Genomic DNA, 24,709 nt, shown 5'->3' with positions numbered 1-24,709 from the left:
TTCACAGCAATGACCCGAACTAACCATCCTGAACATTTATTGTAAGAGAACTTGTACAATTCTTAGTAAAATAAAGATTGGTACATACAGGTATTTGATTAACTAATATTGACAACTTACTAGTAGTAAAAAAACGTACGTAGTACGTAGGGATCGAACAGTAATTTAGAATATAAGCTAGTGATAAAAACATTCACAAATATAATGAAGCTAACATTTGACAGAATTTCTTAGATACCATAAGCGTACGCGTGTCTCGTATGTGTGAGCACGCGGGCATGCGTTTGTGTGTTACATCATATGACTTAATAATAAGTAGGTCGTTTCTAATTTAATTATTATGCAGAATATATTAAAATTCAATTCTATTCGATAATTATGTAATAGTTGGGGAATACTCTTAGGAACTTTGTGTGCGATTTAATGTGTGTGTGCGACGTTGCTTCTGCTTACGTATACGCGTGTGCGTGCGCGCATACATGCATGTTTGAATGTATGTAACGTGTATATTACTGAAAAACTAATAGAAATACCGCCTCAAATATTCTACAGCTTGATAATAAAAACAAATTCTTACATTTTAAAATACCTACAAAGCTACAACTGTACTGTATTTTTGTAGCTTTTTGGATGTAAAACCATACGTAACGTTTTAACAAACACATCTCGTAAAGAAAAAGTTTGTGAACCAACAACTTGTCTTTGTTTTCAGCTGTATCTGAAATGTTTTCAGCGTTTCATTCATTGCGTTGCTGTAGGCTGTGTTCCGATTTCGGTATAGTCACTGGCGGGCGTAATTTAAAACCGGTCGAGTTCCGTTTAGAATAAATATGAGTCTGTCATTTAAAACTATAAAATTGTTTCTATATAGAAAAGTTGCCGTAAAAAAACAATTTTAATTTCATATCTAAAATTAACTACGTTCGATATTTATTATTATCTATACCTCTGTTTAGATTTTTAATAACTTGCTAAGTATGTTACTTTTGTAATTTTTTTAATTTTTTTCAAACCTCTATTTACTGATTGAAGTGCGTTAGTTGCGTTAGTTGGGATAACGTTGCTTTTGTCTATGCGTTTGCGTGTGTGCGTGCGCGCATGCGTGTTAAAATGTAAACAGTTTTGACAATTGAAATTGTCACTGTCATCCATTTTCGAGTTTGAAAAATATTTAAAAAATGTAGCTTTTAGAGCATTTTCGAATGAAAGGATATTTCTCAGCACTTTTTCTTCATTGTCGTGTTTTTGTGCCCCTGAACTGCGCATGTCGGCATAGTTCCGTGTAAATTACAAAATTACACCAGGACAACCATTAAATGGCTGACAGATTTGTCAGCCGTTTAAGCCATTTAATGGCTTCCTTCAATTACAAGGCGGTGAGATTTGCTCCTTACTACTCCTTAGATACTTATCTATGCTCCCAGTAAGCAGCAGCCGTTAATACTGCTGTGATTAGACAGAAATAGGTGTGACGGTGTTTCCTCCGGAGTCGAACCGTAAAGTGTTCTACCAATGTGAAGAACCGTGTAGATTTGTTGAATTCGTCTCGGTGTAAAATTTACTCTTTAGTACATCAGTTAAATATAAGCTTGTGAATTTTACATATTATTTCATAGCACTCAAAACGCTTGCTATTTATAAAGAGAGAAAAAAGAAGGTTAAAATAAACGGTTAAACTCTAGTTTTCGTTTACTATTTTTTTCTACACTCAAAATCCTGGCTTAGATAACATTTAGTTTACATAACCCAGATATTCGTAATTGACGTGTATTCTGCTCTCAAATCCAACGTATGAAGTGGGACTTTTAACTTTTTTTTTAAATGATGTATAACGGCTGTATAAACGTATTTTTTATAATAAAGAAATAGCAAACAAAAATGCGCTATCCCCCTAATACTAAATGGGTACTGTTTCCTATAGTTATCTATAATCAATCTCAGATTAAATAAGAGTCCTACTTGAGGTCAGCCACAGACCATACAGACCAGAATACAATAACATTTAATGCTGTTTTTATTATGCAGAAAATGAAAAAATATATGTCATTTTAATAAATAAGTCATTAGAAATAATATTTCATAGGTTATCAAAAATTGGTGGCAAAATATCGAAAATACATATTTCAATGGTTACGTATGTGATAGTCAATATAAAACTTATATTCAGTGAAATCATACTGAGGTTATAACAAAATTAAAAGATTTTAAAAATTGGGCAATTTACTTTAATGCCAAATATTAAATTTCCAATTTCGGGAATATTTCTATTTTCATTTTGTACCTACTTATTATTATGTATTACTACTTTCTGTAAAGTGTTACGTTTTGTAAAGTGTGCAAGAAGCAGCTCCATCAGCTTTAATATGAAATAGGTACATACTGAAAACTTTTGGATTCAAGGGCCTACGAATTCAGCCTCCCTGAAAGTCGAATTCGGCCTTCGCCCCGGGCGGCTGAAACACGCCACTGACGAGGTCAAACATGAAGATCTTCAAGATCACATATAACTAGCGGATAGTAGCACTTGATCACAGGAACTTTGTTGTAATAAACCAAGTTGAAACGCATTCTATAGTAGGTACTAATACTACTGCTTTCGATATAGATACTGCCTTACTGAAACCAAAACAGTGTTACACAGCTATTTCTGCCAAATAAGCAGTAAAAGGGTAGAAATATGTTGAAGGAGCTAAATTCCTCGTGGCTCGCCAGAGGCCCTACGGTCACGATTATTTCTGCTTTTTAACAGCAGTGGCAAGCGCTGTGGTGTTCTGGTCTGGTATGGTAAGGTTAGAGGAACACATGAAGCATTCTTATTTAATCCTTAGAGACTGCAACCCTTTGCCTTCAGGACTAAAATCCTTACTGGAATTGACTGAAATGTCCATACGCGGCAGTCATATTTTTATTGGTTAACCTAACGAACCGTTTGCTTATACCTGATGGAAAGTAGTCAACGCCGCCTATGGACATTTGCAACACCAGAGGAGTTGCCAATGAATCGCTGGCTTTGAACGCGAGCTCTTTTTGCACCTTTTTTGAAGAGACCCACGTCATAGCGCACCGGAAATACCTTAGGAGGAAGATCATTCTCAATTGTAATGTATATACTAATTTGGTACGAGTACTTTTACAACATTTATTAATTCAGCTCAAAAATGTAATCAAAACACAGTAACACCAGAAAGTCAAAAAATTCCTCATTGTCTTATTGTTGTCGGATAAAAAATGCAGATTTCGTTTAATTTAAAGTTTTTACACCGCGGTATAGGTACACTCGCGAAATGAATAGAACCCATTACGAAATTAAGATTTTGTCTCTAGTATATATTTTAGTCCGTTTATTCTGTAATAATGGCGATGATTACATGAAAGTAGGGCGGAATATTTCGGATATTCATTTATATTTCTCGCTTAAAGCAAGTGTTTGAAGGCAGCTGGGTTTAAGTAATAATTAAGTATACTGTGAAGTGAATACACATTTATAGAACAGGGTATACAATTTGAAGGTGGTAGATCTCTGAAGGTCACACGACTACTTATCCCGGTTTGAACCGTGTGGTAAGGGAGACATACCTACTTTTTTATGGAGTAGCAGACGAGCACGAAGTCTATCGGATGTTAAGTGGCCACTGCCGCCCATTGACATCTGTAATCAACTCCAGATTGGATAAGATATTCCTACCTGAGGTCGGCCACCGATGCGCGGCTAGCCATGAGGACTACGCTGAAGCGTCTCGCAAACGTATGTCTCCTTTACCACCACACCCTTCAAACCAGAACACCGCAGCACATAACATTGGTGTGATTAGGAAGAAACAGCTGAACTAGGTGAAATGGATAACTTATCCGAGACATTCTAACTTAGTCGTCATCATCAATCCATTACTGTCCTACTGCTGGGGTCTTTTCATAATGAGAAGGATTAGGCCATAATCCACCGCGCTGGCCAAGTGCGTATTAGTAGACTTCACATACCTTTGAGATTTTTTTTTATAAATCTCCCAGGTATGCAGGTTTCCCCACGAGGTTTTCCTTCACCGTTTAGCAAGTGATAATTAATTTCTAACTTGGTCCTCAGGGGTAGCAATTCATCTGTGGTCGATCTCTTACTCTTATGGAGATGACAGATGTCCGTGGGCGGCAGTGACCACTTACCATTAGATGGACTGAATCGAACATTCGCTACTTCTAACTATAATGTTTTTTCTTTCATTTTTTTTTAATAATTCATACGGTTATGTATTAACACGATACACATTTATTTATATATACAATTTATAGTCATCCATACGACCCTTATAAATATACATGGATGCCTAAATGTAGCTTAAAAGCATAGCAATCAAATATTCAATATGAAATGTTTCTGTCTGTTCGTATCATGAAATGCAGTATTTGTTACATAAATAACTAGATACATACGGATACAATTGATTTAATTGAAATAGGACGGATCGATTAAAGTTAACTGTAGTTAGTTTGTCTCGAATTCTAATATGCCTCATGTAAATATAGATACATCAGGATATCCATATGTACCTAACCATACTCTTCAAACAATAATGAAACAGAGATGGCGTTAAAAAACGAAAATATTTACATTATAATAAGGTTAACGTTTTTTGTGTTTGTATTTCGTTAGATCACTATGGCGGCTTCTAAAGCCTAGGGGTTGTAAACCGGCCTATCAATCGAGGGGTCCGAGGTTTAAATCCTAGGTATGCACCTCTGATTTTACAAGAGTTTTGTGCGTCCAAATTAATTTTATCAGGTATAACGGTAAATGAAAACGTCGCGAGGAAACGGACGCGCCCGAGAATTCTTTAAAAAAAAGTCTTCAATGGTGTGTGAAGTGCACCTGGCCTATGGCCTAAACCCCTGTCGTTCTGAGAGAGACCGCTGCCCAGCAGTGGGATAGTAATGGGTGACGACGACGACGACAAATCCTTATAGTCGTTTCTGAAAATCCCATCATGTACTTATATATCTAAATATACAAAAATGTTTATGATAAGTTCTTTTAGATTCATCGCGTTTTGACAATCGAAAATCTCAAAGAATGTCGGCCCTCGTAACAAATAAAGGCTAACGAAAGCATACCAAAGGCGTCTGAGTAAAGTTCAAACAAACGTATTTTATTTGTGTTCCCTAATGCGGCATGAAACATCTTCGTTGTGATGTGAACATTATTGTTTATAGTACGCTATATTTGAATGGTGCAAGGGTACATTCCGTTCTATAAACACCTAGTGTGGTCTGCGAGTTTCTTTTAATGTGTACAGTTGTGTATCAAAAATAATGTGCTGTGATAAGTGTATCTAACGTTCATTGAAGATATATATTTACCCGTACATATGTCCTACTTGAAATCGGCCACAGATGCGCCGCTACCCCTTAGACTAAGCTGGAATATCTCGGAAAAGTATGTCTCCCTTACCACACCCTTTAAACCAGAACACAGCACCGCTTAACACTGCTGTTATAAGACAAATAAGTGTGGCAGTGATGCCGCCGGACTCGAACCGCAGGGGGTTCTACCACCTTCAAATGTGTATAATATAGATAGGTGCAATGCATATCATATGCACATTTTTCTGATGAAAATATACCAATTACCTTCACTTCTTCTATAACGTTAATTACATTAAATAAATTTTGTATCTTTCTTCCGTAACAACGATGAAGATGGTAGAGCTTTGCCACCACTTATTCTGCCTAATAACCACAGTATTGAGCGCTGCTGCGTCCTGGTTTAAAAAGTGTGGTAAGGGAGATATTCAAGGCGTTCTAACTTAGAACTCAGGGATGGCGACACGTATGAGTACTTATGTAGGATTCTAAGAGGTGACAGTAGTCTTTTACCATCAGGAGGACTGCATGCTCGCCTGCTACTCCTACATTATAAAAAAAAATGATAACCTACTGGTAGAAGCTCGGCTTCCCAATCAGGGGATCCGAGGCTCTAATGCCAGATATACCTCTGAATTTCGTAGTTTTGTGTGTATTAGAAAATGTATGTCACTATATCGAAATTTTCATTAACGACTAGACTAGAAAACGTTCTCAAAGATATATGAAGTATGTTAATTGGCTCTTGGTCGTCGCGGTGAACAATGCCCTAAACCCTGCTCACACTGAAAGGAGACCCGTGTCCCGCAGGACAGTAATGGGTTGATGACGAAATACTATTAAAGAAAGCATTCCACATCGTGCATACGCGATAAAACCTAATTGCTTTTTTAATCGCGATAAAAATAAAAGTGATTGATTTGTAATTCAAATTACTTATTGGCTGAAATAACATGTTTTACCCAAAACATAACTGTTATGGCGTGTTCGGAATTCATTTTTAAGAGGGTAACAACTTAAACGACAGTCAGTGAACGTTCAAGGTTATTTTCATAGTTCATACCTTTGAGAAATTAAGCCGTAAAACAAATTTCAATATTTTTTAACGACGGAGGTTAATGTATCCCAACCGTATGTATATATGTCTCATTCTTTGCCCTACAACCCAATGGGCTGACGGATTTGAACCTTTTTTTTTGTTGACGAGGGGGAACCTTTAAAAGGTACCCGACGCTATGGGAGTGACGCCGGGTTATGTGGGATTTTCACCGCACTAAAACCCCCCCGGTGGCCGTCCTCAGCGTTTGGTGGAGAACTCCGGGATCTCCAAAGGAACACAACGGGAGTCCTCCTAACGCGATGCCCTTCTATCGGGCTCTGCCCTGGGGAGCAATTTACGCTCCTCTCACATCCCCTGGTGATTACAGCGATATGCGACCACACATTTATCTGTGCTCTTATTAGAATTTCTCTTATTGTCTGTCTCTTACCAGTCATATCAAACCCGGACACATCAGCGTTTAACACTACTATTATAAGTGATGTCAAGCCGGTGGCAAGCCACGAAGGGCTATAAAAATAAAAATAGAATAAAAAATAAAATTAAAGGGAAGCATATAAAAATAGAATTGAATAATAAATGGAATCGAAAATTACACATTACTAAATTGAATGATGCGAATACAATTTGAAATTATTGCACGCCTCATAAGCGAAGCGTTGAGGTTGTGCTCTACTCTCGACATTTTTTAAAAGTATTCGCTCTCTATTCTATTCATAGATCCGATTTGTTGCGCAGCTCTACAGATACTCCAACAACTCTTATCGAGATAAAGTTTTATTTTATTCTGTAAACTACGGTTTTAAGATGCAGTGTAGGACAAGCTAGATTTATAGGTTACTAGTTTTTGTCCGCGGCTTCGCCCGCGTTTAAAAGAAAATAATATACATACTAACATACATAAAAGTGAAAATTCGTACCTTCATTAGAATGGCAGTGGCTTCATCTGGCGAAAATTGGTCGTACCTACTCTGAAACCTTCGTGGGCTCATCAACAACGTTGCTAAAGATCATCACTTGATCAAATGCATAGTTTACGATTAAATTCTTACTAATATCGATTAAAATAATCGATTTTTTGGTCCAAAAGATCGATTCTCCGATTAATCGATCTTAGATCGCTATCCCTAGTTCCCGTGGGATTTCCGGGATAAAAACTATCCTATGTCCTTCCTCGGGTCTCAGACTATCTTTGTACAAAATTTCATTAAAATAGGTTCAGTGGTATAGACGTGAAGAAGAGACAACCTGACAGACATACAGACAGACAGACAGACAGACAGATAGACAGAGATACTTTCGGATTTATAATATTAGTAAGGATCTTTAATATATTTACTGGCTAATATGGGCGATGCCGACAACCACCGCCAACCAAGTCGACAACAACAATCGATGTTACAGTCGTAGCCTATTGTTAGTGAGCGACTACCGACCACCATCGCCGAATTGAAATGGTGACAGTTGACGACAATTGGCGAAGGTCGTAGCCCATTGTCGCTGATCGCCAGCGACTGCCGCTGACCGTTGATAGTTGTCAGCTAGCGACTAGCGATCCCCGTTGTCGGCGGTCGTCAATCACTACCGCCAAGCATCTTTGCCTGTTGTCAGCTAGCGACTAGCGATCACCATCGCCGAATTGAAATGGCGACAGGTGACGACAATTTGCGACGGTCGTAGCCCATTGTCGCCGATCGCCAGCGACTGCCGCTGACCGTTGATAGTTGTCAGCTAGCGACTAGCGATCCCCATTGTCGGCGGTCGTCAATCACTACCGCCAAGCATCTTTGCCTGTTGTCAGCTAGCGACTACCGACCACCATCGCCGAATTGAAATGGCGACAGGTGACGACAATTGGCGACGGTCGTAGCCCATTGTCGCCGATCGCCAGCGACTGCCGCTGACCGTTGATAGTTGTCAGCTAGCGACTAGCGATCCCCATTGTCGGCGGTCGTCAATCACTACCGCCAAGCATCTTTGCCTGTTGTCAGCGAGCGACTCCGGACCACCATCGTCGACTTCAAATGGCGACAGTTGACGGCAATTGGTGACGGTCTTAGCCCATTGTCGCCGATCGCCAGCGACTGCCGCTGACCGTTGATAGTTGTCAGCGAGCGACTACCGACCACGATCGCCGATGTGAAACGACAATTGACGACAATTTATGACGGTCGTAGCACTCGTAGCCCACCGTAGGCGATCGTCAGCGACTGTCTGAGCGTCGTTACCTGTACCCTTAGTATGAGTTTTTACGTTTTGACAAAAATGACTGTTTTTGTATTTGTTTACGTATTTGCCCATACATTTCCAATCAGCGCCCCTAGCGGCCTGTATCCGAACTAATTGGAAATGTATGGGACATACGTAAACAAATACAAAAACAGTCATTTTTGTCAAAACGTAAAAACTCATACTAAGATACTGTTGTCAGCGAACGACTACCGACCATAATCGCCGACGTGTCGCCAGCGATCACCGGCAACAGTCGCGACACGAACGGTCTTACCTACCTTACTATTACTTTACCTATATAGATATTTCTATTTAAAAAGCAATAAAGAGCTTCGCTAGAAAATCCCTTATTAGTCTTTGTATCGGTCTATTATGAAACAAATTATAATGGAATTTTCTATAATGCGAAACTCACTCTCCGACAATTGTAAAGGTACACAATAAGTTAAAAGAAGCTACTTATGTTATCGGATATTATATTTTTTAACTAGATTTTTCCACGACTTTGTTTACGATGAAATAGTTGTTTCATTATTTTTAAACAGAAGGACTGCTTAAAAAAAGTTCGGACGGATTTTCAAACAAACTTCTAACCCCTATGTAACCCTCATCTTCAACAGTTTATGCACTGCGATGGTGAATCAGGTCTATAAGGATAACATTTCATATAGAGAATAAGATCTATAAGTAGGAATCGGATAGGAATTCCCTAATCTGTCTTATTAGAGAATTCCTTTATGGCTGTCATGTGTACACACAAAGACGGGTAGCCAAACCAAAAGCCAATGCCAAGTATATATTATTATTTCATTATTTTAATCATAATGAGCATAAAGTTTCTTATAACTTAACCTAGTTCTGAGCTATGTATTATTTTAGAACACTAAAAGTACATAGTACTGTTGTATTTTATATAACATACATATGTAAACCTACACATGTAGACGGTAAATTTGAAATTATTAACAGACTTGAAAAATTGAGGTTCTGTATTCGACCACTATGTACTGGTATGTATGTAAGTTTGTATGTCCTCCATTTTCTCGATAACTACTGATCCAATATTTTATTGGTTTATCCAATGGTTTATTAGAGCTTATTTTATATAAGAGATTTATTCAAATTTACCTTTTTCTGGCATACTTTGTACGACCATTTTCGAATGCATTATTTTATTTAATAATCGGTGAAACATTATCCCAAAAATTACTTCTAAATTTTGCCTTAACTACACATTTAATAATTATAAGGTTGTTCAATAGCTCGTTGTATCAGAAATAGTATTTCAGTCAGCCATAGCACCGCTGACCGCAAGTATTTCATAACGAGCGTTCCCGTGCTCCGAAAGGCACGTGGGGCATTCCGCAGCTACTGTTGTAATTAGAGCAGCTATTAAATCATGTTCGAGTTCTTTGGTGGCTTGTTATTTGGGTATTTAGTAATTATCCTTACGGTAGAAGCGTAAATATGTTCTCGTCGTAAAAATGAAATCAGTACCGTCATAGTACGTTGTTTCTTTGTTTCGTGGATGCCATAGACATATTTGTACGTTTATTTACTCGTTTTTTTTATTACATAGATACCATAGACACACACAAAGATGAATAAACTTTTGTATATTTTCATATCTTGAGAGAAGAAAATGTCAACCTAACGTTTGCATATTCTAGTATGTAATTACTGTACTTAGTACTTATATAGTTGTAATTGGTCTATTAATGTAACCAGTTTAAGAAAAAAAAGATTTTCTTGTCATAGTCTGGACTGAAATTTTCAATCCATTGTAAATCCATTTGCAATTTAATATTTTTGACAAATTCAATTTGATATAAAAAAAGTTTCATGCATAACCCAGGTCGACCTATATTGGGATCTTAGACTATAAAGACTGGTTTCATTTCTCAGGATACTATTTCACGTATTAGAACTCCGACCTGAATGCAGCCACAGAAATTGTTACCGCTGAGGACTAAATTGAAACGCGAAACAAAATCCCTTATCTCTCTACTCGTCGGTAGTAAAACAAGTTCCTAGACCAATTTACAGTTAAACGGTAAATTTACCTACTCACAATTTCCAGTTACATTATTGGTTTAAAAGGAAACGAAGTAGGCACTAAAATGTAGTTAGGCAACATTAAATTTTTAAAGTTCTTTTAAATCCGCTTTTCCGCTAAATTTTAATTTTAAGGTAAGTTAGGCGACATTTACTTACTGTTCGGTGGTATTTTAAAAATGGAATGCTTTTTGCGCTCGTAGCTTATATTGTATTTGTGTTCCGGTTTGAAGTGTGTGGGAGACAGACTTTTCCGAGGCGTTCCAGCTTGGTCCTTAGCGGCGCATCTGTGGCCGACCTTAGGTAGGAATATCTAATCCTATCTGGGGTTGATTACAGATGTCCATGGGCGGCAGTAGCCACTTACCATCAGGTGGACTGCATGCTCGTCTGCTACTCTTATTTTATAAAAAAAAATGAGATACGTCATCGTCCAGCCATTACTGTCCCACCGCTTGGCAGGGTTCTCCTCTCAGTGTGAGAGAGATTATAGCATTTGTCCACCATCCGAGCCAATTGCAAATCAGCAAACTTCACATACCCTTCAGAACTTTTTTACGAATAGAAATTTCATGCGTGCAAGTTTTCTTACGAATTTTTTCTTCACCGTTAAATAAAGCAATAAAATAATTTCTAACGCGCACATATCTTTGAAAATACAGAGGTGCGATCTTCGGTTTCCAACCATAAAACCCCAGTTGAGAGGCCAAGTTTCAACCATATTATATTACCCTCAACCAATCCGTATTGGAATAATGTGTTGAAGTTAAAACGTACCTACCTCACTGAGGTTTGCATCTGATACCATTCAAACATTTCAATAAAAATTTCGGCCAAAATATAAATCATTAGAAAATAAAAAAAAATGTTTTCTCAAGAATTTAATACTAGCAAAAACGGATTAAGGAGATTTTATTTTAAAATTCAGCACTTGCATCTGTTAAAGTCCACGCCAAACTGCTAGTCCGCTCTGAAGTTGTTGCGAGCAGGTATAGTCATACAATTTCCTATGCCAACGCGATCCATTTCTATATTCAGAGCGGACTAGCAGTTTTACGCGGACTGCATCTAAGTATTACATAAAACATTACATACAACAAATACATCATTCAGATTAAAATAGTGTGAATTTTCGTTATAAAATGACGCGGATTTCAAACTATTTAAATACGCCGAGTACCTAATCTCCTGAATAATGACGCACATATAACTAACCTCATCCTCATAAACATATATCATTAGTTCCTCTAAAGTTAGTCACAAATCAGTTTATCTAACTAGATTTAGTTTCCTCTGGTCCAGGGTCCAACTTACTGTTAATATCGTAACTAGATTTTGTTTATATTTATGTTAGTTGGGGTAAAAAAATTACCTTCTGCAGTCGGCAGAGGGTAGTGTTTTTCGAGCGTATATATGTAAGTTGCATCCTTTGGCACGCCCCGAAGCACTAACGGCTACAGTAATTCGTAGGATATGCCCTAAACAGCCCAAGCCCTTAATTGCTGCTTTAAACCCATGGTTAACTGCAAAAATACTAGCTTATGAATTGTCTGTATTGTGACTTAAGTTAAAACATCTTATGGGAACATTTTATGGAAACAAAAGGCATTCCATCTTAGTTTCGTGGTGGGAACTCTACCAAACCTTGTGACCTAAGCTATAACGTCCTGTGTTTTGTACATTATATGGGAACACAAAGCATTCTAACTTATTTTTTAGTATCACTACCACAAACCTAAACACTAATTGACACAGAATAAAGGGACAATGGTACCTTTCATATAATCTTAACTCTGGTAGGCTCAGTAACTACCAATCCTAAAGCCGGATAACATAAGTGGCAATGTTACCTTAGGTACACTTAATCCTTTTAAGGGACTAGAATAGGTCTACGGTATCCCCTGCCTGTCGTAGGAGGTGACTATAAGGGGCCTTCCGGGGTTGCGGGCGGCAAGAGTGGGAGCTCGAACCGTCCAGCAAGCAACCCCGGGAAGGACGGCGGTATGTGTGGTCACATACCGTCGTAAACACTACATGGTGTGGGAGGAGCGAAAACTGCTCCCCCAGGGTAGAGCCCATTGGGCATCGCGCTTGGAGGGCTCCGGTTGTGTTCCGTTGGAGATCCCGGAGTTCTCTAACAAGTGCGGTAAAAATCCCACATAACCCGGCGTCGCTCCCACGTCGTCGGGTACCTTTTGAAGGTTTACCCCTCGAGAGAAAAAAAAAACGTATACTTAATCCTTACATAACGTTAAAGTGTGATGAACTGTCCTCTATCAAAGCCTATAGTTTTTAGGTTACGAGTACAGTAGCGTTCATCCCTTGAGGGGTAACACAAATCCTCGGAGCCGTAATTACATCGAAAGCCTTTAAACCAGAACAGTGCTCGTAAAAGTAATACCTATCTTGCTAACGTACGATCATAAAACTATATGTATCTATATATAAATGAATATTTGTCTATATGTCCTTCATAGAATCGTTAACTATGCAATTGATCATGTGATGATCTCTAGAAAAGTTGTTGTGCATGAGCCCACGAATGACGTTTCTAAATTGATTCGACCAATTTTCGACAAAATTGATTAATATAATAATTCATCATCAACTCACTACTGTCCCACTGTTGGGCATGGGTCTCCTCTCATAATGAGAAGGATTAGGCCATAGTCCACTGCGCTGGCCGAGTGCGTATTGGTAGTCTTCACATACCTTTAAGATTATTTTTTTTTATAAATCTCTTAGGTATGCAGGTTTCCTCACGATGTTTTTCTTCACCGTTTAGCAAGTGATAACAGCTAATTTCTCGATAATTTTCGAGAGGCCGAGTCTCTTAACCACTTGGCTATCACTGCCTTATATACATTACCATTTCTAATATTGCTAAATCGTAAATCTTTCTTAGGGTTTTCTGTACACAAAGGGTAAAAACTGAAGCCTATTACTAAGCTTTCGCTATATATCTAAAAACGTAATAGGTAGAAACTTGAAATTTGCACAGAATGTGTATCTATATAACGGTACAAATACAGAAATTAAAATAGTTTAAAAATAAAAGTAAAAAACTAATAATAAATCCATACAAGAAACTGTTATTTTACAGTGTTTTTCGCTTTATCTATTGAACCGTAAGAGACAGACAGTTCAATTTTTTACAATGCACTATTTTTATGGCTGCTTAAAAGTAAATAATTCGCCAAGTACGAGTCGAACTCGCACATGGAGGCTTCCGTACCACCAAATGATCATTTTTTTTACTTATTTATATTATTTTCATCAATATTTAATTACAACAATCAGACAACAATAGATGGCAATGGGGTGATCATGATACGTAAATTGTCAACAATACTTAGTTACCTATATGATACAAAAATAGATGGCGTAGGGGTGACAATGAATGATACGTAAATAACGTATAATAAAATTAAAATAACTTTATTAAAATATGTTTTGTGGTTCTTATTTGGATTTATTATAATACCAGTTATAGTTTCATTTCTCAGGATACTATTTCACGTATTAGAACTCCGACCTGAATGCAGCCACAGAAATTGTTACCGCTGAGGACTAAATTGAAACGCGAAACAAAATCCCTTATCTCTCTACTCGTCGGTAGTAAAACAAGTTCCTAGACCAATTTACAGTTAAACGGTAAATTTACCTACTCACAATTTCCAGTTACATTATTGGTTTAAAAGGAAACGAAGTAGGCACTAAAATGTAGTTAGGCAACATTAAATTTTTAAAGTTCTTTTAAATCCGCTTTTCCGCTAAATTTTAATTTTAAGGTAAGTTAGGCGACATTTACTTACTGTTCGGTGGTATTTTAAAAATGGAATGCTTTTTGCGCTCGTAGCTTATATTGTATTTGTGTTCCGGTTTGAAGTGTGTGGGAGACAGACTTTTCCGAGGCGTTCCAGCTTGGTCCTTAGCGGCGCATCTGTGGCCGACCTTAGGTAGGAATATCTAATCCTATCTGGGGTTGATTACAGATGTCCATGGGCGGCAGTAGCCACTTACCATCAGGTGGACTGCATGCTCGTCTGCTACTCTTATATTATAAAAAAAAATGAGATACGTCATCGTCCAGCCATTACTGTCCCACCGCTTGGCAGGGGTCTCCTCTCAGTGTGAGAGAGATTATAGCATTTGTCCACCATCCGAGCCAATTGCAAATCAGCAAACTTCACATACCCTTCAGAACTTTTTTACGAATAGAAATTTCATGCGTGCAAGTTTTCTTACGAATTTTTTCTTCACCGTTAAATAAAGCAATAAAATAATTTCTAACGCGCACATATCTTTGAAAATACAGAGGTGCGATCTTCGGTTTCCAACCATAAAACCCCAGTTGAGAGGCCAAGTTTCAACCATATTATATTACCCTCAACCAATCCGTATTGGAATAATGTGTTGAAGTTAAAACGTACCTACCTCACTGAGGTTTGCATCTGATACCATTCAAACATTTCAATAAAAATTTCGGCCAAAATATAAATCATTAGAAAATAAAAAAAAATGTTTTCTCAAGAATTTAATACTAGCAAAAACGGATTAAGGAGATTTTATTTTAAAATTCAGCACTTGCATCTGTTAAAGTCCACGCCAAACTGCTAGTCCGCTCTGAAGTTGTTGCGAGCAGGTATAGTCATACAATTTCCTATGCCAACGCGATCCATTTCTATATTCAGAGCGGACTAGCAGTTTTACGCGGACTGCATCTAAGTATTACATAAAACATTACATACAACAAATACATCATTCAGATTAAAATAGTGTGAATTTTCGTTATAAAATGACGCGGATTTCAAACTATTTAAATACGCCGAGTACCTAATCTCCTGAATAATGACGCACATATAACTAACCTCATCCTCATAAACATATATCATTAGTTCCTCTAAAGTTAGTCACAAATCAGTTTATCTAACTAGATTTAGTTTCCTCTGGTCCAGGGTCCAACTTACTGTTAATATCGTAACTAGATTTTGTTTATATTTATGTTAGTTGGGGTAAAAAAATTACCTTCTGCAGTCGGCAGAGGGTAGTGTTTTTCGAGCGTATATATGTAAGTTGCATCCTTTGGCACGCCCCGAAGCACTAACGGCTACAGTAATTCGTAGGATATGCCCTAAACAGCCCAAGCCCTTAATTGCTGCTTTAAACCCATGGTTAACTGCAAAAATACTAGCTTATGAATTGTCTGTATTGTGACTTAAGTTAAAACATCTTATGGGAACATTTTATGGAAACAAAAGGCATTCCATCTTAGTTTCGTGGTGGGAACTCTACCAAACCTTGTGACCTAAGCTATAACGTCCTGTGTTTTGTACATTATATGGGAACACAAAGCATTCTAACTTATTTTTTAGTATCACTACCACAAACCTAAACACTAATTGACACAGAATAAAGGGACAATGGTACCTTTCATATAATCTTAACTCTGGTAGGCTCAGTAACTACCAATCCTAAAGCCGGATAACATAAGTGGCAATGTTACCTTAGGTACACTTAATCCTTTTAAGGGACTAGAATAGGTCTACGGTATCCCCTGCCTGTCGTAGGAGGTGACTAAAAGGGGCCTTCCGGGGTTGCGGGCGGCAAGAGTGGGAGCTCGAACCGTCCAGCAAGCAACCCCGGGAAGGACGGCGGTATGTGTGGTCACATACCGTCGTAAACACTACATGGTGTGGGAGGAGCGAAAACTGCTCCCCCAGGGTAGAGCCCATTGGGCATCGCGCTTGGAGGGCTCCGGTTGTGTTCCGTTGGAGATCCCGGAGTTCTCTAACAAGTGCGGTAAAAATCCCACATAACCCGGCGTCGCTCCCACGTCGTCGGGTACCTTTTGAAGGTTTACCCCTCGAGAGAAAAAAAAAACGTATACTTAATCCTTACATAACGTTAAAGTGTGATGAACTGTCCTCTATCAAAGCCTATAGTTTTTAGGTTACGAGTACAGTAGCGTTCATCCCTTGAGGGGTAACACAAATCCTCGGAGCCGTAATTACATCGAAAGCCTTTAAACCAGAACAGTGCTCGTAAAAGTAATACCTATCTTGCTAACGTACGATCATAAAACTATATGTATCTATATATAAATGAATATTTGTCTATATGTCCTTCATAGAATCGTTAACTATGCAATTGATCATGTGATGATCTCTAGAAAAGTTGTTGTGCATGAGCCCACGAATGACGTTTCTAAATTGATTCGACCAATTTTCGACAAAATTGATTAATATAATAATTCATCATCAACTCACTACTGTCCCACTGTTGGGCATGGGTCTCCTCTCATAATGAGAAGGATTAGGCCATAGTCCACTGCGCTGGCCGAGTGCGTATTGGTAGTCTTCACATACCTTTAAGATTATTTTTTTTTATAAATCTCTTAGGTATGCAGGTTTCCTCACGATGTTTTTCTTCACCGTTTAGCAAGTGATAACAGCTAATTTCTCGATAATTTTCGAGAGGCCGAGTCTCTTAACCACTTGGCTATCACTGCCTTATATACATTACCATTTCTAATATTGCTAAATCGTAAATCTTTCTTAGGGTTTTCTGTACACAAAGGGTAAAAACTGAAGCCTATTACTAAGCTTTCGCTATATATCTAAAAACGTAATAGGTAGAAACTTGAAATTTGCACAGAATGTGTATCTATATAACGGTACAAATACAGAAATTAAAATAGTTTAAAAATAAAAGTAAAAAACTAATAATAAATCCATACAAGAAACTGTTATTTTACAGTGTTTTTCGCTTTATCTATTGAACCGTAAGAGACAGACAGTTCAATTTTTTACAATGCACTATTTTTATGGCTGCTTAAAAGTAAATAATTCGCCAAGTACGAGTCGAACTCGCACATGGAGGCTTCCGTACCACCAAATGATCATTTTTTTTACTTATTTATATTATTTTCATCAATATTTAATTACAACAATCAGACAACAATAGATGGCAATGGGGTGATCATGATACGTAAATTGTCAACAATACTTAGTTACCTATATGATACAAAAATAGATGGCGTAGGGGTGACAATGAATGATACGTAAATAACGTATAATAAAATTAAAATAACTTTATTAAAATATGTTTTGTGGTTCTTATTTGGATTTATTATAATACCAGTTATAGTACTAAACGGATTGTAAAAATTTCAACCTCTGTAAAATTTCATGTGTCTTTCTATTACGGTTCCGGAGATATAGCCCTGTGACAGACAGACAGGGTTCCGTTTTTACCTTTTGGTTACGGATCCCTAAAAAAATTAAAACTTGGTGGTACGAAACCCTCCGTGCGAATTCGATTCGTATTTGGCCAATTATTTATTTATTTATTTCTAACTATGAATAGTTAATATGTGTTTCGTAGTGACACTAAAATATTCATTTTTAATTTGCCATGCAGCGGTTACCTTTGTTTAGAAAAGGGTTCAGAAGACTGCCTGTACCGTATCAATATGATATGTGGGTCTCAACTTCAAAGTCCACGCTTTATTTCCAAAGCAGTAAATAATTCATATTTGATACATTCCACATGGCAGCTAGTCCCTTTAGGTTTCGGTTGACTTGAGCGAGAACGTAATGTTTGCTACCCTAGGGATGTAGGAAGTGAGATATCGATATATCGATTATCGGTAAAATTTGCAAAACATTTGGCGGTTTTAAAATAATGATGTATTTGGTTCAGCCTAACTCAATCATATCGATAACGATATCAGCGTTTATATTTCGAGAAAAAAACATCGATATATCGATTATCGGTAAAATTTGCAAAACATTTGGCGGTGTTAAAATAGTTATGTATTTAGTTCAGCCTAACTCAATAATATCAATAGTTTTTTTTTTAATATTGAATTTACAAAGTATTCCTTTTTAATAGGTAAAATTACAAAGTTTCAACATCATCGTCGTACAGCGGTAGTGCTGGAATAAAAAATATAGGTATCGTTTTTTATATACAATCTTCGATATTGGATATTTTGTATCGATATATCAGATCAAAATTTATATGCCAAAAATCGATGTGTCGAATTAAAAATATTGAAATATCGATATTTTTTCAACATTCCTAGTACCCCTGGAGCACGATAGTAGCTACGAGTATAATTTTGTGGCTATTGAGACAAAACGTGGACCACGGAGACGTGCGAAAATTGGGACGATTCGCAAATATAAGTTGTCAAGGGTTAACCATAGATAAGTATAGATATCTCACCGCCTTGTAATTGAAGGAAGCCATTAAATGGCTTCAACAGCTGTCAATTCTGACAGCCATTTAATGGTTGCCATGGTGTAACTTACGCGGAACAATGCCGACATGCGCAGTTAAATGGTGCAAAAACTCGAAATCGAAGAAAAAGTGCGAAGAAATATTTTTTCATTCGTAAATGATTAAAAAATTACATTTTTTAAATATTTTTCATACATGGAAACAGATGACAGTGACTATTTCTATTGTCAAAACTGGTTACATTTTCTTGTTAGGAGTGAGTAATCTTTACTAATCTATGGGGTTGACTAAGACCGAATGTCCTTAGAAGTTGGGCGTCTTCAAAATATCTTATACTTGTAAAATATTTGCGCCTTATTCAGACTATAGCTCTATACCTCTATCAATGTAAGTACATATGAATAGGCATAGACAAAACAGGAATACATAGATCTTAATATTAGGCTAATTATTCATTAAAAAAAAGTATGAAATCTTTTTGGCGTAAAAAAATGTCAATTAATTTTATTATTTTCATGTTTTCGATAAAAAATAAAAATGCAAGTAATGGTCGACTTTGGATCACGGTGATAATGTAAGAAGTTTATAGCTAAGGTTTTAACTGAGATTGATCGTCCACTGACTACTATGTGCGAACAACTAGCAGCACGAGACTAAAGTACTAGCCAATGGAACTGTGAAAAGTTGCTCGCTCTAATTTCGTATAAGCAATTATAATTGAAAATCCAGAAGCCATAAAAGTTACATTCTCATATACACACATAAAGAAAAACATAGACATTTTTCTCCAGAAAAAATTTAAAATGAAATCACCTGAAGGTGAGGTGAAGAACCCTTTGTGGTTTGACTCCGGCGGAACCACCGCCACACCCGTTTCTACCTAATAACAGCAGTGTTAGGCGCTGCTGTGTTCCGGTTTGAAGGGTGTGGTAAGGGAGACAGACTTTTTCCAGGTGTTCCAGCTTAGTCCTCAGGGGTAGCGGCTCATCTGTAGCCGACCTCAGATAGGAATATCTAATCCTATCTGGGGTTGATTACAGATGTCCTTGGGCGGCAGTAGCCACTTACCATCTGGTGGACTGTATGCTCGTCTGCTACTCCTATATTATAAAAAATATACCTACAATATAGGTATAGGAGCCATTTCCTTGGAAATAGATACAGGTATTGATTTAACTGGAACAGCGCATCTGAAGGCGAATAGCAATCGCCATAAAAACGCCATAAACGGACAGACGAACAATCAACGTTTAATCTCCTTGTATCGCCCTTTTATTGTTTTAGTACAAAATGCTCTACAATCTACATTCAATTTAGTACTATTGCCTCAATAGAAAGTACGTTTCGCTGTAAGTCTTATTGCCCCCAGTGATAGCATAGTAGATGAAACTTTTAATCGAGGGTTCCCAGCTTCAAATCCTAAAGACGCACCTTTGATTTTGCAAGCAGGTATTAATGATCTAGCTTTAGCGCTAAAGTATCGTGAGGAAACCTGCATATTTGAGAAAGGTTTAAAACCAGTTGTCAAAGGTATGGTGAAGTCTACCATTTCGCACGTGGTTAGCGCTGTGAATTATAACCTAAACTTTCTCATTCTGAGAGGATCCTGTACCCAACAGTGGGACAGAAATGGGTTGAAGGGAACCACGTTAAACAGGGGTTTGTCCCAAAAAAAAAGAATAACTTGATGTATATTCCTCCACCCTCCAATTACCCGACTGTGGAAGGTAATGTTTACATAGCGTACGTATTTATGAATGTCTCATTCTTTGGCATGTCCTGCAACCCTATCTGGCTTGATGGCTTTTAACATATAAGGTGTCATTGGTTTCGTCTAAATTGTAGGAATGGCATGGGCTATATTTCCAAGCAGTTGGTTATTAGGGTTCCCTACCGAAAGGGTAAAAACGGAATCCTATTACTAAGCATCAGCGGTCTATCCTTCTGGCCGTCTGTCACCGAGCTCTATCTCGTGCACCGTAATATATAGACACTTGATTTTTTACAATGTATATATAACGTTAGCCGCTATAATGACAAATACTAAGAATAAAAAAAAGTTGAACATAAAAGGTCGAAATACAAGAAATCAACGACCAGACCTTACCACTAACACCATCTGTGTTCACATATAATAAGTTGTCAGCGCACACAGTATGCATTACATATCGGTAGCATACAGGACTCCAATAGATGGCGTTACTTGCATGAAAATTTGGTGGTACGGAATTCCCCATGTGCGAGTTCGACTCATACTTGGCCAATTATTTCTGATATTTATAATAATTATTTAGTTATCGAGGCACTAACGGTCGTGTCACAACCGGGACACGTTGTTTAACTTTCTAGATTGGTTACAAACTACATAAGCCCCGGTCTAACTTCTAAAACGGCTATAACTCAGATGTGTACCCAGCACGTCATCTCTAAGTTCCTAATTAATATGTAAACTGCGTTCGCTGTACTAATACGACATTCAGTTGACTTAAATACGACCGTCTTAGTCTTCAGTAGCACTACCATGAGTTTACAAAAGTATTACTCGCTAGCGACTGCGTAAAATAAATGTATGAAAAATTGTACAGCGCCTCTGGTGGTTATTCGTAGAACTAAAATCCGTAGTGGCGTAACTCGATACGTAAAAAACCTATCGAAATCAAATCGCTAGCTAATGTCATTATGATCTATTGCCATACAAATTCGGTCCCATGAGTCATTAATTTGACAGACGTTGTCAAGAAATACCGTAACGATAGTAGTTATGTTATTCACTAGCAAAATGACAATAGTTTTCTATTTACCATTTCTATAGTGGCGTTTCTATGCCAACTCATGGTAGTGCTACTGGAATGGTGACGCATATGTGATGTACTTCAGGTAGAACGTCTGTTTTATGTGGATTTGGTTATGAGATGTCTATGGAGTTATGGACGGCGTTGACTACTTGATATTTTGCTCAGTAGTATCTAGTAGTATTTCAATTTGTAATTACCCTTTATGGTTCGGCTCCGGCGTCACCGCCACACCTATTTCTACCTAATAACAGCAGTGTTAGGCGCTGCTGTGTTCCGTTTTTGAAGGGTGTGGTAAGGGAGACAGACTTTTCCGAGGCGTTCCAGCTTAGTCCTAAGGGGTAGCGGCGCATCTGTAGCCGAACTCAGGTAGGAATATCTGATATTATCTGTGGTTGATTACAGATGTCCATGGGCGGCAGTAACCACTTACCATCAGGTGGACTGTATGCTCGTCTGCTACTCCTATATTATAAAAAAAGAACATTGACTCACACTATCATTACTCACTCATATCTGTCTCACCGGGGATCGAACCCGAAACTCGTTTGCTCGTGAGGTATGAGGTATCCCTTCTTCCTCATAACATATTTCCTTCCCAAAGGTTGTCTGGAAGAACTCGCTTCTAAGCGATAAGACCGCCTATTTGTATACTGTTTCATATATTGTTTTATATGGTGGTGTACAAATTAAGAATATGTTATTGTTGTTGTTGTTATGGTAACTCCGCCACGCAGGTCGTTTATATTCAATAGCCTGTTTTCTTTCTACTATTGAACAGTTGGCTCTTAAAGATATTGATTTAATTGAAACAATAACAAACCTCTCGAAAAGCAATCACCATAAAATCGCCGTGAACCAACCGTGCTAAGCTTAATTCTTACTTCCTTGTCCGGTAAAAAAAATACAATTAGATGTTAGAGTCCATTTGCTAATAAAAAAAAAATAAAAAAATACAGCCGACTTCTATGTCACTGCAAAGTAAAAAATAATTCAAAAATGTTGGTAATACAGTTCTGAAGTCGACGCTTGATAAATTTCGTTGGATAACGACGTAACCGTAAAAAATAATTCAAAAATGTTGGTAATACAGTTCTGAAGTCGACGCTTGATAAATTTCGTTGGATAACGACGTAACCGTAAAAAATAATTCAAAAATGTTGGTAATACAGTTCTGAAGTCGACGCTTGATAAATTTCTTTGGATAACGACGTAACCAGCGTGTCCAATATGCGTGCCGACTTCATAAATATGTACTAAACCAACATTTATCTAATTTTTTTTTACGTTGTAGTGACATAGATGTCGGTTGTATTTTTTGTTAATTTTTATTCACCCTTTTTAGCGATTTCCACCAACTAACGTTGATATTCTTAGAAAATAAAATTGAATAAAATGGATCATGATCAACAGTTGTCCCATACAAGCGTGTATTGATTTAATTACCAGAAACAGTAACAGACCTCTCGAAAAGCAATCACCATAAAAACGCAATGAACCAACCGGACTAAGCTTAATTCTTACACCTTCCTTGTCCAGTAAACAATCAATTGGGTCTTGGAGTCGACTTACTAATAGAATTACTTCTATGGACCGGAGTACTTGTGTCTATACGAATCGTAAAGGAATTGTAATTCGTTTGTAAATGATAAATGTTTTATGTTAGTATTTTAGTAATAACAAATGAGTGTGTTTTATTAGTGAATATTTTAATTTAACTAGGGTTTAATTTAAAGTTTATGTTATTACTGTTTGGCAAATAAGATATATATTGTAATATATACTTATATACTAGCTGACCAGGCAAACGTTGTGTTGCCATATAAATAAAAAAATGTTAAGGGTGAACAATCCTTATCACTTAGGGGTATGAAAAATAGATAGTAGCCGATTCTCAGACCTACTGAATATGCATATAAAATTTGGTGAAAATCGCTAAAGCCGTTTCGGAGGAGTACGGTAACTAACACTTTGGCACAAGGATTTTATATATAGACATTTTATATTATAATGAATAAATGTAAGCTGCGGAAAACGTTGGTGGTATGAATTTCGGAGTCCCAAGTTCTAAGTTGTCGAAGTTGTGTGCGTTTTAGAAAGTTAATAATTTTTTTATTTCTTTCTTTAATGTTTTTTTATCCAATGATTTTACAGTCACAGCCCATTTTGTTATTATGCATTTGAACTCAAAAATCGCCTAAATGAAGATAATGAGGTTGAATACCTCTCCCATTCCTAGAGGAACCCAAATTAAATCAAATCAAATAAAATCAGACATTATTTGCAAATAAAGTTGTACAATAGGTGCCAAGTTAAAATCTCTCCAGCTAGTAGGACATAAATATAAATTATTATTTTAAACATTGTTTTATCGTCAAAATAACATGAAATAATTAATTATATAACATTAAATAATACTGTAATAAAAATAATTTAATAACACAGTATTACAATTAATAATTATGCTTATTTATACAATATCTTTTAGAATCGAATTATAACCAATATTTAATTACCAAGTGTCACATTAAAATAATTTCATAATTTAAACACCGCCACAGAAGTAGGATAGTAAACTTGGTGAATGACTTTACCAATATAAATTTCATCAATATTGAAACCACGTGCATGTATTGCGGTCTTTGATTTACAATTTCAAAGATCAATTAATACCTCTGGAAGATGACCTAGATAGATATTACGAGAATTTGTAATCCCCAATCCATTTGTAATAACAGATTAATACGAACCACCATAATTTAATCCTGATAGTTCAAATGCGTCGCAGTAAATAGCGCTGGCCAAGTGCGAATTGGCAGACTTCATACTTTTGAAAACTTTTTTTTAACATTTCTCAGTATGCAGGTTTCCTCGCGATGTTTTCCTTTACCGTTTAAGCACGTGATAATTAATTTCTAATACGCACATAAATTTCAAAATGTTTAAATGTATGAGTCGTATTCTTGTGCAC

The 24,709-nt window shown here is 37.1% G+C and overlaps 1 protein-coding gene across 2 annotated transcripts in view; it reads left to right on the top strand.

Moving 5' to 3' along the window:
• The window catches only part of LOC140742912 (B-cell receptor CD22), a 168,684-nt gene that overhangs the window by 74,586 nt on the left and 69,389 nt on the right, over positions 1-24,709 (top strand). The window lies entirely within an intron of this gene.

Source organism: Epargyreus clarus, unplaced genomic scaffold (genome assembly GCF_041222505.1).
Source record: "Epargyreus clarus isolate Ecla_fem2 unplaced genomic scaffold, WU_Ecla_fem_2.2 ptg000006l, whole genome shotgun sequence".
Taxonomy (NCBI): domain Eukaryota; kingdom Metazoa; phylum Arthropoda; class Insecta; order Lepidoptera; family Hesperiidae; genus Epargyreus; species Epargyreus clarus.
This window is presented reverse-complemented; position numbering and strand designations above follow the sequence as displayed.